The 13,213-nt window shown below is 41.5% G+C and overlaps 6 non-coding genes and 17 pseudogenes across 6 annotated transcripts; all 23 read left to right on the forward strand.

Moving 5' to 3' along the window:
• Positions 1-94: 94 nt before the first annotated feature.
• On the forward strand, positions 95-213 carry LOC139067103 (5S ribosomal RNA; annotated as a pseudogene).
• A 353-nt stretch (positions 214-566) lies between these two features.
• On the forward strand, positions 567-685 carry LOC139066737 (5S ribosomal RNA; annotated as a pseudogene).
• A 353-nt stretch (positions 686-1,038) lies between these two features.
• Positions 1,039-1,157, forward strand: LOC139066424 (5S ribosomal RNA). Its single transcript, XR_011519321.1, has one exon. It is a non-coding gene; the product is annotated as a 5S ribosomal RNA (ribosomal RNA).
• Positions 1,158-1,510: 353 nt separating this feature from the next.
• LOC139067276 (5S ribosomal RNA) lies at positions 1,511-1,629 on the forward strand (annotated as a pseudogene).
• An 815-nt stretch (positions 1,630-2,444) lies between these two features.
• LOC139067007 (5S ribosomal RNA) lies at positions 2,445-2,563 on the forward strand (annotated as a pseudogene).
• Positions 2,564-2,918: 355 nt separating this feature from the next.
• LOC139066856 (5S ribosomal RNA) lies at positions 2,919-3,037 on the forward strand (annotated as a pseudogene).
• A 353-nt stretch (positions 3,038-3,390) lies between these two features.
• LOC139066738 (5S ribosomal RNA) lies at positions 3,391-3,509 on the forward strand (annotated as a pseudogene).
• Positions 3,510-3,862: 353 nt separating this feature from the next.
• Positions 3,863-3,981, forward strand: LOC139066425 (5S ribosomal RNA). The gene has a single exon (XR_011519322.1). It is a non-coding gene; the product is annotated as a 5S ribosomal RNA (ribosomal RNA).
• An 815-nt stretch (positions 3,982-4,796) lies between these two features.
• Positions 4,797-4,915, forward strand: LOC139067645 (5S ribosomal RNA; annotated as a pseudogene).
• Positions 4,916-5,270: 355 nt separating this feature from the next.
• On the forward strand, positions 5,271-5,389 carry LOC139066858 (5S ribosomal RNA; annotated as a pseudogene).
• A 353-nt stretch (positions 5,390-5,742) lies between these two features.
• Positions 5,743-5,861, forward strand: LOC139066739 (5S ribosomal RNA; annotated as a pseudogene).
• Positions 5,862-6,214: 353 nt separating this feature from the next.
• LOC139066427 (5S ribosomal RNA) lies at positions 6,215-6,333 on the forward strand. Its single transcript, XR_011519324.1, has one exon. It is a non-coding gene; the product is annotated as a 5S ribosomal RNA (ribosomal RNA).
• Positions 6,334-7,148: 815 nt separating this feature from the next.
• LOC139067008 (5S ribosomal RNA) lies at positions 7,149-7,267 on the forward strand (annotated as a pseudogene).
• A 355-nt stretch (positions 7,268-7,622) lies between these two features.
• Positions 7,623-7,741, forward strand: LOC139067163 (5S ribosomal RNA; annotated as a pseudogene).
• A 353-nt stretch (positions 7,742-8,094) lies between these two features.
• On the forward strand, positions 8,095-8,213 carry LOC139068373 (5S ribosomal RNA). Its single transcript, XR_011519972.1, has one exon. It is a non-coding gene; the product is annotated as a 5S ribosomal RNA (ribosomal RNA).
• Positions 8,214-8,566: 353 nt separating this feature from the next.
• Positions 8,567-8,685, forward strand: LOC139066428 (5S ribosomal RNA). Its single transcript, XR_011519325.1, has one exon. It is a non-coding gene; the product is annotated as a 5S ribosomal RNA (ribosomal RNA).
• Positions 8,686-9,038: 353 nt separating this feature from the next.
• On the forward strand, positions 9,039-9,157 carry LOC139066956 (5S ribosomal RNA; annotated as a pseudogene).
• Positions 9,158-9,508: 351 nt separating this feature from the next.
• LOC139067062 (5S ribosomal RNA) lies at positions 9,509-9,627 on the forward strand (annotated as a pseudogene).
• Positions 9,628-10,452: 825 nt separating this feature from the next.
• On the forward strand, positions 10,453-10,571 carry LOC139067573 (5S ribosomal RNA; annotated as a pseudogene).
• Positions 10,572-11,386: 815 nt separating this feature from the next.
• Positions 11,387-11,505, forward strand: LOC139067104 (5S ribosomal RNA; annotated as a pseudogene).
• A 353-nt stretch (positions 11,506-11,858) lies between these two features.
• On the forward strand, positions 11,859-11,977 carry LOC139066822 (5S ribosomal RNA; annotated as a pseudogene).
• A 353-nt stretch (positions 11,978-12,330) lies between these two features.
• On the forward strand, positions 12,331-12,449 carry LOC139068382 (5S ribosomal RNA). Its single transcript, XR_011519981.1, has one exon. It is a non-coding gene; the product is annotated as a 5S ribosomal RNA (ribosomal RNA).
• Positions 12,450-12,802: 353 nt separating this feature from the next.
• LOC139066679 (5S ribosomal RNA) lies at positions 12,803-12,921 on the forward strand (annotated as a pseudogene).
• The last annotated feature ends 292 nt before the right edge of the window (positions 12,922-13,213 follow it).

The raw sequence follows: 13,213 nt of genomic DNA on the forward strand, positions 1-13,213 counted from the left end.
ATATGCAAGAATCTAGTCTTTGCAGTGGGCGACACAATCATTCCTTGACAAATACACAAGGGATTTTCCAGAGATGTTTCAAGGTTTTTCCTTCGCTTACAGCCATACCACCCTTAAAAAGCCCGATCCCCTCTGATCTCGGAATCAATCCAGGGTTGGGCCTGGTCAGTACCTGTATAGGAGACCTCTTGGGAATACCAGGTGCTGTAAGCTTTTTCACTAATTTGTTATAAAATACAGTTTTTTTCACTTAACCACATCTTTGAACAGCTTCGTCATGGAATAATTTTAAAGCCAGGTGTTCCACACGAACAGCACACACTTGTTGGTAATAAACCTCCTTTGATTTGTCCCTAGCAATAATGTCTCAGTGCTGGCATTTTAGAGACAAGAAATGGGGTGGGAGCCGATTGTTACTCGAAAAAAGAGCAACAGTGATGAAGACAACTGTTTAACTTAGCCTTTTACCTCCATATGCAAGAATCTAGTCTTTGCAGTGGGTGACACAATCATACTTTGACATATACACAAGGGATTTTTCAGAGATTTTTCAAGGTGTGTCATTCGCTTACGGCCATACCACCCTGAAAAAGCCCGATCCCGTCTGATCTCAGAAGCAATCCAGGGTTGGGCCTGGTCAGTACCAGTATGGGAGACCTCTTGGGAATACCAGGTGCTGTAAGCTTTTTCACTAATTTGTTATAAAATACAGTTTTTTTCACTTCACCACATCTTGGAACAGCTTCGTCATTGAATAATTTTAAAGCCAGGTGTTCCACACGAACTGCACACATTTGTTGGTAATAAACCTCCTTTGATTTGTCCCTAGCAATAATGTCTCAGTGCTGGCATTTTAGAGACAAGAAATGGGGTGGGAGCCGATTGTTACTCGAAAAAAGATCAACAGTGATGAAGACAACTGTTTAACTTAGCCTTTTACCTCCATATGCAAGAATCTAGTCTTTGCAGTGGGCGACACAATCATACTTTGACATATACACAAGGGATTTTTAAGAGATTTTTCAAGGTGTGTTTTTCGCTTACGGCCATACCACCCTGAAAAAGCCCGATCCCCTCTGATCTCGGAATCAATCCAGGGTTGGGCCTGGTCAGTACCTGTATGGGAGACCTCTTGGGAATACCAGGTGCTGTAAGCTTTTTCACTAATTTGTTATAAAATACAGTTTTTTTCACTTCACCACATCTTTGAACAGCTTCGTCATTGAATAATTTTAAAGCCAGGTGTTCCACACGAACTGCACACACTTGTTGGTAATAAACCTCCTTTGATTTGTCCCTAGCAATAATGTCTCAGTGCTGGCATTTTAGAGACAAGAAATGGGGTGGGAGACGATTGTTACTCGGAAAAAGAGCAAAAGTGATGAAGACAACTGTTTAACTTAGCCTTTTACCTCCATATGCAAGAATCTAGTCTTTGCAGTGGGCGACACAATCATACTTTGACATATACACAAGGGATTTTTCAGAGATTTTTCAAGGTGTTTTCTTCACTTACGGCAATACCACCCTGTAAAAGCCCGATCCCGTCTGATCTCGGAAGCAATCCAGGGTTGGACCTGGTCAGTACCTGTATGGGAGACCTCTTGGGAATACCAGGTGCTGTAAGCTTTTTCACTAATTTGTTATAAAATACAGTTTTTTTCACTTCACCACAGCTTTGAACAGCTTCGTCATTGAATAATTTTAAAGCCAGGTGTTCCACACGAACTGCACACACTTGTTGGTAATAAACCTCCTTTGATTTGTCCCTAGCAATAATGTCTCAGTGCTGGCATTTTAGAGACAAGAAATGGGGTGGGAGCCAATTGTTAGAGTCTAAAGAAGAGCAACAATGATGAAGACAACTGTTTAACTTAGCCTTTTACCTCTATATGCAAGAATCTAGTCTTTGCAGTGGGCGACGCAATCATACCTTGACAAATACACAAGGGATTTTTCAGAGATTTTTCAAGGTTTTTCCTTCGCTTACAGCCATACCACCCTGAAAAAGCCTGATCCCCTCTGATCTCGGAACTGGCCTGGTCAGTACCTGTATGGGAGACCTCTTGGGAATACCAGGTTCTGTAAGCTTTTTCACTAATTTGTTATAAAATACAGTTTTTTTCACTTCACCACATCTTTGAACAGCTTCGTCATTGAATAATTTTAAAGCCAGGTGTTCCACACGAACTGCACACACTTGTTGGTAATAAAACTCCTTTGATTTGCCCCTAGCAATAATGTCTCAGTGCTGGCATTTTAGAGACAAGAAATGGGGTGGGAGCCGATTGTTACTCGAAAAAAGAGCAACAGTGATGAAGACAACTGTTTAACTTAGCCTTTTACCTCCATATGCAAGAATCTAGTCTTTGCAGTGGGCGACACAATCATACTTTGACATATACACAAGGGATTTTTAAGAGATTTTTCAAGGTGTGATTTTCGCTTACGGCCATACCACCCAGAAAAAGCCCGATCCCGTCTGATCTCGGAAGCAATCCAGGGTTGGGCCTGGTCAGTACCTGTATGGGAGACCTATTGGGAATACCAGGTGCTGTAAGCTTTTTCACTAATTTGTTATAAAATACAGTTTTTTTCACTTCACCTCATCTTTGAACAGCTTCGTCATTGAATAATTTTAAAGCCAGGTGTTCCACACGAACTGCACACACTTGTTGGTAATAAACCTCCTTTTATTTGTCCCTAGCAATAATGTCTCAGTGCTGGCATTTTAGAGACAAGAAATGGGGTGGGAGCTAATTGTTAGAGTCTAAAGAAGAGCAACAATGATGAAGACAACTGTTTAAATTAGCCTTTTACCTCTATATGCAAGAATCTAGTCTTTGCAGTGGGCGACACAATCATTCCTTGACAAATACACAAGGGATTTTCCAGAGATGTTTCAAGGTTTTTCCTTCGCTTACAGCCATACCACCCTGAAAAAGCCCGATCCCCTCTGATCTCGGAATCAATCCAGGGTTGGGCCTGGTCAGTACCTGTATAGGAGACCTCTTGGGAATACCAGGTGCTGTAAGCTTTTTCACTAATTTGTTATAAAATACAGTTTTTTTCACTTAACCACATCTTTGAACAGCTTCGTCATGGAATAATTTTAAAGCCAGGTGTTCCACACGAACAGCACACACTTGTTGGTAATAAACCTCCTTTGATTTGTCCCTAGCAATAATGTCTCAGTGCTGGCATTTTAGAGACAAGAAATGGGGTGGGAGCCGATTGTTACTCGAAAAAAGAGCAACAGTGATGAAGACAACTGTTTAACTTAGCCTTTTACCTCCATATGCAAGAATCTAGTCTTTGCAGTGGGTGACACAATCATACTTTGACATATACACAAGGGATTTTTCAGAGATTTTTCAAGGTGTGTCATTCGCTTACGGCCATACCACCCTGAAAAAGCCCGATCCCGTCTGATCTCAGAAGCAATCCAGGGTTGGGCCTGGTCAGTACCAGTATGGGAGACCTCTTGGGAATACCAGGTGCTGTAAGCTTTTTCACTAATTTGTTATAAAATACAGTTTTTTTCACTTCACCACATCTTGGAACAGCTTCGTCATTGAATAATTTTAAAGCCAGGTGTTCCACACGAACTGCACACACTTGTTGGTAATAAACCTCCTTTGATTTGTCCCTAGCAATAATGTCTCAGTGCTGGCATTTTAGAGACAAGAAATGGGGTGGGAGCCGATTGTTACTCGAAAAAAGATCAACAGTGATGAAGACAACTGTTTAACTTAGCCTTTTACCTCCATATGCAAGAATCTAGTCTTTGCAGTGGGCGACACAATCATACTTTGACATATACACAAGGGATTTTTCAGAGATTTTTCAAGGTGTGTTTTTCGCTTACGGCCATACCACCCTGAAAAAGCCCGATCCCCTCTGATCTCGGAATCAATCCAGGGTTGGGCCTGGTCAGTACCTGTATGGGAGACCTCTTGGGAATACCAGGTGCTGTAAGCTTTTTCACTAATTTGTTATAAAATACAGTTTTTTTCACTTAACCACATCTTTGAACAGCTTCGTCATGGAATAATTTTAAAGCCAGGTGTTCCACACGAACAGCACACATTTGTTGGTAATAAACCTCCTTTGATTTGTCCCTAGCAATAATGTCTCAGTGCTGGCATTTTAGAGACAAGAAATGGGGTGGGAGCCAATTGTTAGAGTCTAAAGAAGAGCAACAATGATGAAGACAACTGTTTAACTTAGCCTTTTACCTCTATATGCAAGAATCTAGTCTTTGCAGTGGGCGACGCAATCATACCTTGACAAATACACAAGGGATTTTTCAGAGATTTTTCAAGGTTTTTCCTTCGCTTACAGCCATACCACCCTGAAAAAGCCTGATCCCCTCTGATCTCGGAACTGGCCTGGTCAGTACCTGTATGGGAGACCTCTTGGGAATACCAGGTTCTGTAAGCTTTTTCACTAATTTGTTATAAAATACAGTTTTTTTCACTTCACCACATCTTTGAACAGCTTCGTCATTGAATAATTTTAAAGCCAGGTGTTCCACACGAACTGCACACACTTGTTGGTAATAAACCTCCTTTGATTTGCCCCTAGCAATAATGTCTCAGTGCTGGCATTTTAGAGACAAGAAATGGGGTGGGAGCCGATTGTTACTCGAAAAAAGAGCAACAGTGATGAAGACAACTGTTTAACTTAGCCTTTTACCTCCATATGCAAGAATCTAGTCTTTGCAGTGGGCGACACAATCATACTTTGACATATACACAAGGGATTTTTAAGAGATTTTTCAAGGTGTGTTTTTCGCTTACGGCCATACCACCCAGAAAAAGCCCGATCCCGTCTGATCTCGGAAGCAATCCAGGGTTGGGACTGGTCAGTACCTGTATGGGAGACCTATTGGGAATACCAGGTGCTGTAAGCTTTTTCACTAATTTGTTATAAAATACAGTTTTTTTCACTTCACCTCATCTTTGAACAGCTTCGTCATTGAATAATTTTAAAGCCAGGTGTTCCACACGAACTGCACACACTTGTTGGTAATAAACCTCCTTTTATTTGTCCCTAGCAATAATGTCTCAGTGCTGGCATTTTAGAGACAAGAAATGGGGTGGGAGCTAATTGTTAGAGTCTAAAGAAGAGCAACAATGATGAAGACACCTGTTTAAATTAGCCTTTTACCTCTATATGCAAGAATCTAGTCTTTGCAGTGGGCGACACAATCATTCCTTGACAAATACACAAGGGATTTTCCAGAGATGTTTCAAGGTTTTTCCTTCGCTTACAGCCATACCACCCTGAAAAAGCCCGATCCCCTCTGATCTCGGAATCAATCCAGGGTTGGGCCTGGTCAGTACCTGTATAGGAGACCTCTTGGGAATACCAGGTGCTGTAAGCTTTTTCACTAATTTGTTATAAAATACAGTTTTTTTCACTTAACCACATCTTTGAACAGCTTCGTCATGGAATAATTTTAAAGCCAGGTGTTCCACACGAACAGCACACACTTGTTGGTAATAAACCTCCTTTGATTTGTCCCTAGCAATAATGTCTCAGTGCTGGCATTTTAGAGACAAGAAATGGGGTGGGAGCCGATTGTTACTCGAAAAAAGAGCAACAGTGATGAAGACAACTGTTTAACTTAGCCTTTTACCTCCATATGCAAGAATCTAGTCTTTGCAGTGGGTGACACAATCATACTTTGACATATACACAAGGGATTTTTCAGAGATTTTTCAAGGTGTGTCATTCGCTTACGGCCATACCACCCTGAAAAAGCCCGATCCCGTCTGATCTCAGAAGCAATCCAGGGTTGGGCCTGGTCAGTACCAGTATGGGAGACCTCTTGGGAATACCAGGTGCTGTAAGCTTTTTCACTAATTTGTTATAAAATACAGTTTTTTTCACTTCACCACATCTTGGAACAGCTTCGTCATTGAATAATTTTAAAGCCAGGTGTTCCACACGAACTGCACACACTTGTTGGTAATAAACCTCCTTTGATTTGTCCCTAGCAATAATGTCTCAGTGCTGGCATTTTAGAGACAAGAAATGGGGTGGGAGCCGATTGTTACTCGAAAAAAGATCAACAGTGATGAAGACAACTGTTTAACTTAGCCTTTTACCTCCATATGCAAGAATCTAGTCTTTGCAGTGGGCGACACAATCATACTTTGACATATACACAAGGGATTTTTAAGAGATTTTTCAAGGTGTGTTTTTCGCTTACGGCCATACCACCCTGAAAAAGCCCGATCCCCTCTGATCTCGGAATCAATCCAGGGTTGGGCCTGGTCAGTACCTGTATGGGAGACCTCTTGGGAATACCAGGTGCTGTAAGCTTTTTCACTAATTTGTTATAAAATACAGTTTTTTTCACTTAACCACATCTTTGAACAGCTTCGTCATGGAATAATTTTAAAGCCAGGTGTTCCACACGAACAGCACACACTTGTTGGTAATAAACCTCCTTTGATTTGTCCCTAGCAATAATGTCTCAGTGCTGGCATTTTAGAGACAAGAAATGGGGTGGGAGCCAATTGTTAGAGTCTAAAGAAGAGCAACAATGATGAAGACAACTGTTTAACTTAGCCTTTTACCTCTATATGCAAGAATCTAGTCTTTGCAGTGGGCGACGCAATCATACCTTGACAAATACACAAGGGATTTTTCAGAGATTTTTCAAGGTTTTTCCTTCGCTTACAGCCATACCACCCTGAAAAAGCCTGATCCCCTCTGATCTCGGAACTGGCCTGGTCAGTACCTGTATGGGAGACCTCTTGGGAATACCAGGTTCTGTAAGCTTTTTCACTAATTTGTTATAAAATACAGTTTTTTTCACTTCACCACATCTTTGAACAGCTTCGTCATTGAATAATTTTAAAGCCAGGTGTTCCACACGAACTGCACACACTTGTTGGTAATAAACCTCCTTTGATTTGCCCCTAGCAATAATGTCTCAGTGCTGGCATTTTAGAGACAAGAAATGGGGTGGGAGCCGATTGTTACTCGAAAAAAGAGCAACAGTGATGAAGACAACTGTTTAACTTAGCCTTTTACCTCCATATGCAAGAATCTAGTCTTTGCAGTGGGCGACACAATCATACTTTGACATATACACAAGGGATTTTTAAGAGATTTTTCAAGGTGTGTTTTTCGCTTACGGCCATACCACCCAGAAAAAGCCCGATCCCGTCTGATCTCGGAAGCAATCCAGGGTTGGGCCTGGTCAGTACCTGTATGGGAGACCTATTGGGAATACCAGGTGCTGTAAGCTTTTTCACTAATTTGTTATAAAATACAGTTTTTTTCACTTCACCTCATCTTTGAACAGCTTCGTCATTGAATAATTTTAAAGCCAGGTGTTCCACACGAACTGCACACACTTGTTGGTAATAAACCTCCTTTTATTTGTCCCTAGCAATAATGTCTCAGTGCTGGCATTTTAGAGACAAGAAATGGGGTGGGAGCTAATTGTTAGAGTCTAAAGAAGAGCAACAATGATGAAGACACCTGTTTAAATTAGCCTTTTACCTCTATATGCAAGAATCTAGTCTTTGCAGTGGGCGACACAATCATTCCTTGACAAATACACAAGGGATTTTCCAGAGATGTTTCAAGGTTTTTCCTTCGCTTACAGCCATACCACCCTGAAAAAGCCTGATCCCCTCTGATCTCGGAATCAATCCAGGGTTGGGCCTGGTCAGTACCTGTATAGGAGACCTCTTGGGAATACCAGGTGCTGTAAGCTTTTTCACTAATTTGTTATAAAATACAGTTTTTTTCACTTAACCACATCTTTGAACAGCTTCGTCATGGAATAATTTTAAAGCCAGGTGTTCCACACGAACAGCACACACTTGTTGGTATTAAACCTCCTTTGATTTGTCCCTAGCAATAATGTCTCAGTGCTGGCATTTTAGAGACAAGAAATGGGGTGGGAGCCGATTGTTACTCGAAAAAAGAGCAACAGTGATGAAGACAACTGTTTAACTTAGCCTTTTACCTCCATATGCAAGAATCTAGTCTTTGCAGTGGGCGACACAATCATACTTTGACATATACACAAGGGATTTTTCAGAGATTTTTCAAGGTGTGTCATTCGCTTACGGCCATACCACCCTGAAAAAGCCCGATCCCGTCTGATCTCAGAAGTTATCCAGGGTTGGGCCTGGTCAGTACCAGTATGGGAGACCTCTTGGGAATACCAGGTGCTGTAAGCTTTTTCACTAATTTGTTATAAAATACAGTTTTTTTCACTTCACCACATCTTGGAACAGCTTCGTCATTGAATAATTTTAAAGCCAGGTGTTCCACACGAACTGCACACACTTGTTGGTAATAAACCTCCGTTGATTTGTCCCTAGCAATAATGTCTCAGTGCTGGCATTTTAGAGACAAGAAATGGGGTGGGAGCCGATTGTTACTCGAAAAAAGATCAACAGTGATGAAGACAACTGTTTAACTTAGCCTTTTACCTCCATATGCAAGAATCTAGTCTTTGCAGTGGGCGACACAATCATACTTTGACATATACACAAGGGATTTTTAAGAGATTTTTCAAGGTGTGTTTTTCGCTTACGGCCATACCACCCTGAAAAAGCCCGATCCCCTCTGATCTCGGAATCAATCCAGGGTTGGGCCTGGTCAGTACCTGTATGGGAGACCTCTTGGGAATACCAGGTGCTGTAAGCTTTTTCACTAATTTGTTATAAAATACAGTTTTTTTCACTTAACCACATCTTTGAACAGCTTCGTCATGGAATAAATTTAAAGCCAGGTGTTCCACACGAACAGCACACACTTGTTGGTAATAAACCTCCTTTGATTTGTCCCTAGCAATAATGTCTCAGTGCTGGCATTTTAGAGACAAGAAATGGGGTGGGAGCCGATTGTTACTCGAAAAAAGAGCAACAGTGATGAAGACAACTGTTTAACTTAGCCTTTTACCTCCTTATGCAAGAATCTAGTCTTTGCAGTGGGTGACACAATCATACTTTGACATATGCACAAGGGATTTTTCAGAGATTTTTCAAGGTGTGTCATTCGCTTACGGCCATACCACTCTGAAAAAGCCCGATCCCGTCTGATCTCAGAAGCAATCCAGGGTTGGGCCTGGTCAGTACCAGTATGGGAGACCTCTTGGGAATACCAGGTGCTGTAAGCTTTTTCACTAATTTGTTATAAAATACAGTTTTTTTCACTTCACTACATCTTGGAACAGCTTCGTCATTGAATAATTTTAAAGCCAGGTGTTCCACACGAACTGCACACACTTGTTGGTAATAAACCTCCTTTGATTTGTCCCTAGCAATAATGTCTCAGTGCTGGCATTTTAGAGACAAGAAATGGGGTGGGAGCCGATTGTTACTCGAAAAGAGCAACAGTGATGAAGACAACTGTTTAACTTAGCCTTTTACCTCCATATGCAAGAATATAGTCTTTGCAGTGGGCGACACAATCATACTTTGACATATACACAAGGGATTTTTCAGAGATTTTTCAAGGTGTTTTCTTCGCTTACGGCCATACCACCCTGAAAAAGCCCGATCCCGTCTGATCTCGGAAGCAATCCAGGGTCTGGCCTGGTCAGTACCTGTATGGGAGACCTCTTGGGAATACCAGGTGCTGTAAGCTTTTTCACTAATTTGTTATAAAATACAGTTTTTTTCACTTCACCACATCTTTGAACAGCTTCGTCATTGAATAATTTTAAAGCCAGGTGTTCCCCACGAACTGCACACACTTGTTGGTAATAAACCTCCTTTGATTTGTCCCTAGCAACAATGTCTCAGTGCTGGCATTTTAGAGACAAGAAATGGGGTGGGAGCCGATTGTTACTCGAAAAAAGAGCAACAGTGATGAAGACAACTGTTTAACTTAGCCTTTTACCTCCATATGCAAGAATCTAGTCTTTGCAGTGGGCGACACAATCATACTTTGACATATACACAAGGGACTATTCAGAGATTTTTCCAGGTGTGTCCTTCGCTTACGGCCATACCACCATGAAAAATCCCGATGCCGTCTAATCTCGGAAGCAATCCAGGATTGGGCCTGGTCAGTACCTGTATCGGAGACCTCTTGGGATTTCCAGGTGCTGTAAACTTTTTCACTAATTTGTTATAAAATACAGTTTTTTTCACTTCACCACATCTTTGAACAGCTTCGTCATTGAATAATTTTAAAGCCAGGTGTTCCACACGAACTGCACACACTTGTTGGTAATAAACCTCCTTTGATTTGTCCCTAGCAATAATGTCTCAGTGCTGGCATTTTAGAGACAAGAAATGGGGTGGGAGACGATTGTTACTCGGAAAAAGAGCAAAAGTGATGAAGACAACTGTTTAACTTAGCCTTTTACCTCCATATGCAAGAATCTAGTCTTTGCAGTGGGCGACACAATCATACTTTGACATATACACAAGGGATTTTTCAGAGATTTTTCAAGGTGTTTTCTTCACTTACGGCCATACCACCCTGTAAAAGCCCGATCCTGTCTGATCTCGGAAGCAATCCAGGGTTGGGCCTGGTCAGTATCTGTATGGGAGACCTCTTGGGAATACCAGGTGCTGTAAGCTTTTTCACTAATTTGTTATAAAATACAGTTTTTTTCACTTCACCACAGCTTTGAACAGCTTCGTCATTGAATAATTTTAAAGCCAGGTGTTCCACACGAACTGCACACACTTGTTGGTAATAAACCTCCTTTGATTTGTCCCTAGCAATAATGTCTCAGTGCTGGCATTTTAGAGACAAGAAATGGGGTGGGAGCCAATTGTTAGAGTCTAAAGAAGAGCAACAATGATGAAGACAACTGTTTAACTTAGCCTTTTACCTCTATATGCAAGAATCTAGTCTTTGCAGTGGGCGACGCAATCATACCTTGACAAATACACAAGGGATTTTTCAGAGATTTTTCAAGGTTTTTCCTTCGCTTACAGCCATACCACCCTGAAAAAGCCTGATCCCCTCTGATCTCGGAACTGGCCTGGTCAGTACCTGTATGGGAGACCTCTTGGGAATACCAGGTTCTGTAAGCTTTTTCACTAATTTGTTATAAAATACAGTTTTTTTCACTTCACCACATCTTTGAACAGCTTCGTCATTGAATAATTTTAAAGCCAGGTGTTCCACACGAACTGCACACACTTGTTGGTAATAAACCTCCTTTGATTTGTCCCTAGCAATAATGTCTCAGTGCTGGCATTTTAGAGACAAGAAATGGGGTGGGAGACGATTGTTACTCGGAAAAAGAGCAAAAGTGATGAAGACAACTGTTTAACCTAGCCTTTTACCTCCATATGCAAGAATCTAGTCTTTGCAGTGGGCGACACAATCATACTTTGACATATACACAAGGGATTTTTCAGAGATTTTTCAAGGTTTTTCCTTCGCTTACAGCCATACCACCCTTAAAAAGCCCGATCCCCTCTGATCTCGGAATCAATCCAGGGTTGGGCCTGGTCAGTACCTGTATAGGAGACCTCTTGGGAATACCAGGTGCTGTAAGCTTTTTCACTAATTTGTTATAAAATACAGTTTTTTTCACTTAACCACATCTTTGAACAGCTTCGTCATGGAATAATTTTAAAGCCAGGTGTTCCACACGAACAGCACACACTTGTTGGTAATAAACCTCCTTTGATTTGTCCCTAGCAATAACGTCTCAGTGCTGGCATTTTAGAGACAAGAAATGGGGTGGGAGCCGATTGTTACTCGAAAAAAGAGCAACAGTGATGAAGACAACTGTTTAACTTAGCCTTTTACCTCCATATGCAAGAATCTAGTCTTTGCAGTGGGCGACACAATCATACTTTGACATATACACAAGGGATTTTTCAGAGATTTTTCAAGGTGTGTCATTCGCTTACGGCCATACCACCCTGAAAAAGCCCGATCCCGTCTGATCTCAGAAGCAATCCAGGGTTGGGCCTGGTCAGTACCTGTATGGGAGACCTCTTGGGAATACCAGGTGCTGTAAGCTTTTTCACTAATTTGTTATAAAATACAGTTTTTTTCACTTCACCACATCTTTGAACAGCTTCTTCATTGAATAATTTTAAAGCCAGGTGTTCCACACGAACTGCACACACTTGTTGGTAATAATCCTCCTTTGATTTGTCCCTAGCAATAATGTCTCAGTGCTGGCATTTTAGAGACAAGAAATGGGGTGGGAGCCGATTGTTACTCAAAAAAAGAGCAACAGTGATGAAGACATCTGTTTAACTTAGCCTTTTACCTCCATATGCAAGAATCTAGTCTTTGCAGTGGGCGACACAATCATACTTTGACATATACACAAGGGATTTTTCAGAGATTTTTCAAGGTGTGTCCTTCGCTTACGGCCATACCACCCTGAAAAAGCCCGATCCCGTCTGATCTCGGAAGCAATCCAGGGTTGGGCCTGGTCAGTACCTGTATGGGAGACCTCTTGGGAATACCAGGTGCTGTAAGCTTTTTCACTAATTTGTTATAAAATACAGTTTTTTTCACTTCACCACATCTTGGAACAGCTTCGTCATTGAATAATTTTAAAGCCAGGTGTTCCACACGAACTGCACACACTTGTTGGTAATAAACCTCCTTTGATTTGTCCCTAGCAATAATGTCTCAGTGCTGGCATTTTAGAGACAAGAAATGGGGTGGGAGCCGATTGTTACTCGAAAAAAGATCAACAGTGATGAAGACAACTGTTTAACTTAGCCTTTTACCTCCATATGCAAGAATCTAGTCTTTGCAGTGGGCGACACAATCATACTTTGACATATACACAAGGGATTTTTAAGAGATTTTTCAAGGTGTGTTTTTCGCTTACGGCCATACCACCCTGAAAAAGCCCGGTCCCCTCTGATCTCGGAATCAATCCAGGGTTGGGCCTGGTCAGTACCTGTATGGGAGACCTCTTGGGAATACCAGGTGCTGTAAGCTTTTTCACTAATTTGTTATAAAATACAGTTTTTTTCACTTCACCATAGCTTTGAACAGCTTCGTCATTGAATAATTTTAAAGCCAGGTGTTCCCCACGAACTGCACACACTTGTTGGTAATAAACCTCCTTTGATTTGTCCCTAGCAACAATGTCTCAGTGCTGGCATTTAAGAGACAAGAAATGGGGTGGGAGCCGATTGTTACTCGAAAAAAGAGCAACAGTGATGAAGACAACTGTTTAACTTAGCCTTTTACCTCCATATGCAAGAATCTAGTCTTTGCAGTGGGCGAC

The sequence above is a fragment of the Nothobranchius furzeri genome, chromosome 2, assembly GCF_043380555.1.
Source record: "Nothobranchius furzeri strain GRZ-AD chromosome 2, NfurGRZ-RIMD1, whole genome shotgun sequence".
Taxonomy (NCBI): Eukaryota; Metazoa; Chordata; class Actinopteri; order Cyprinodontiformes; family Nothobranchiidae; genus Nothobranchius; species Nothobranchius furzeri.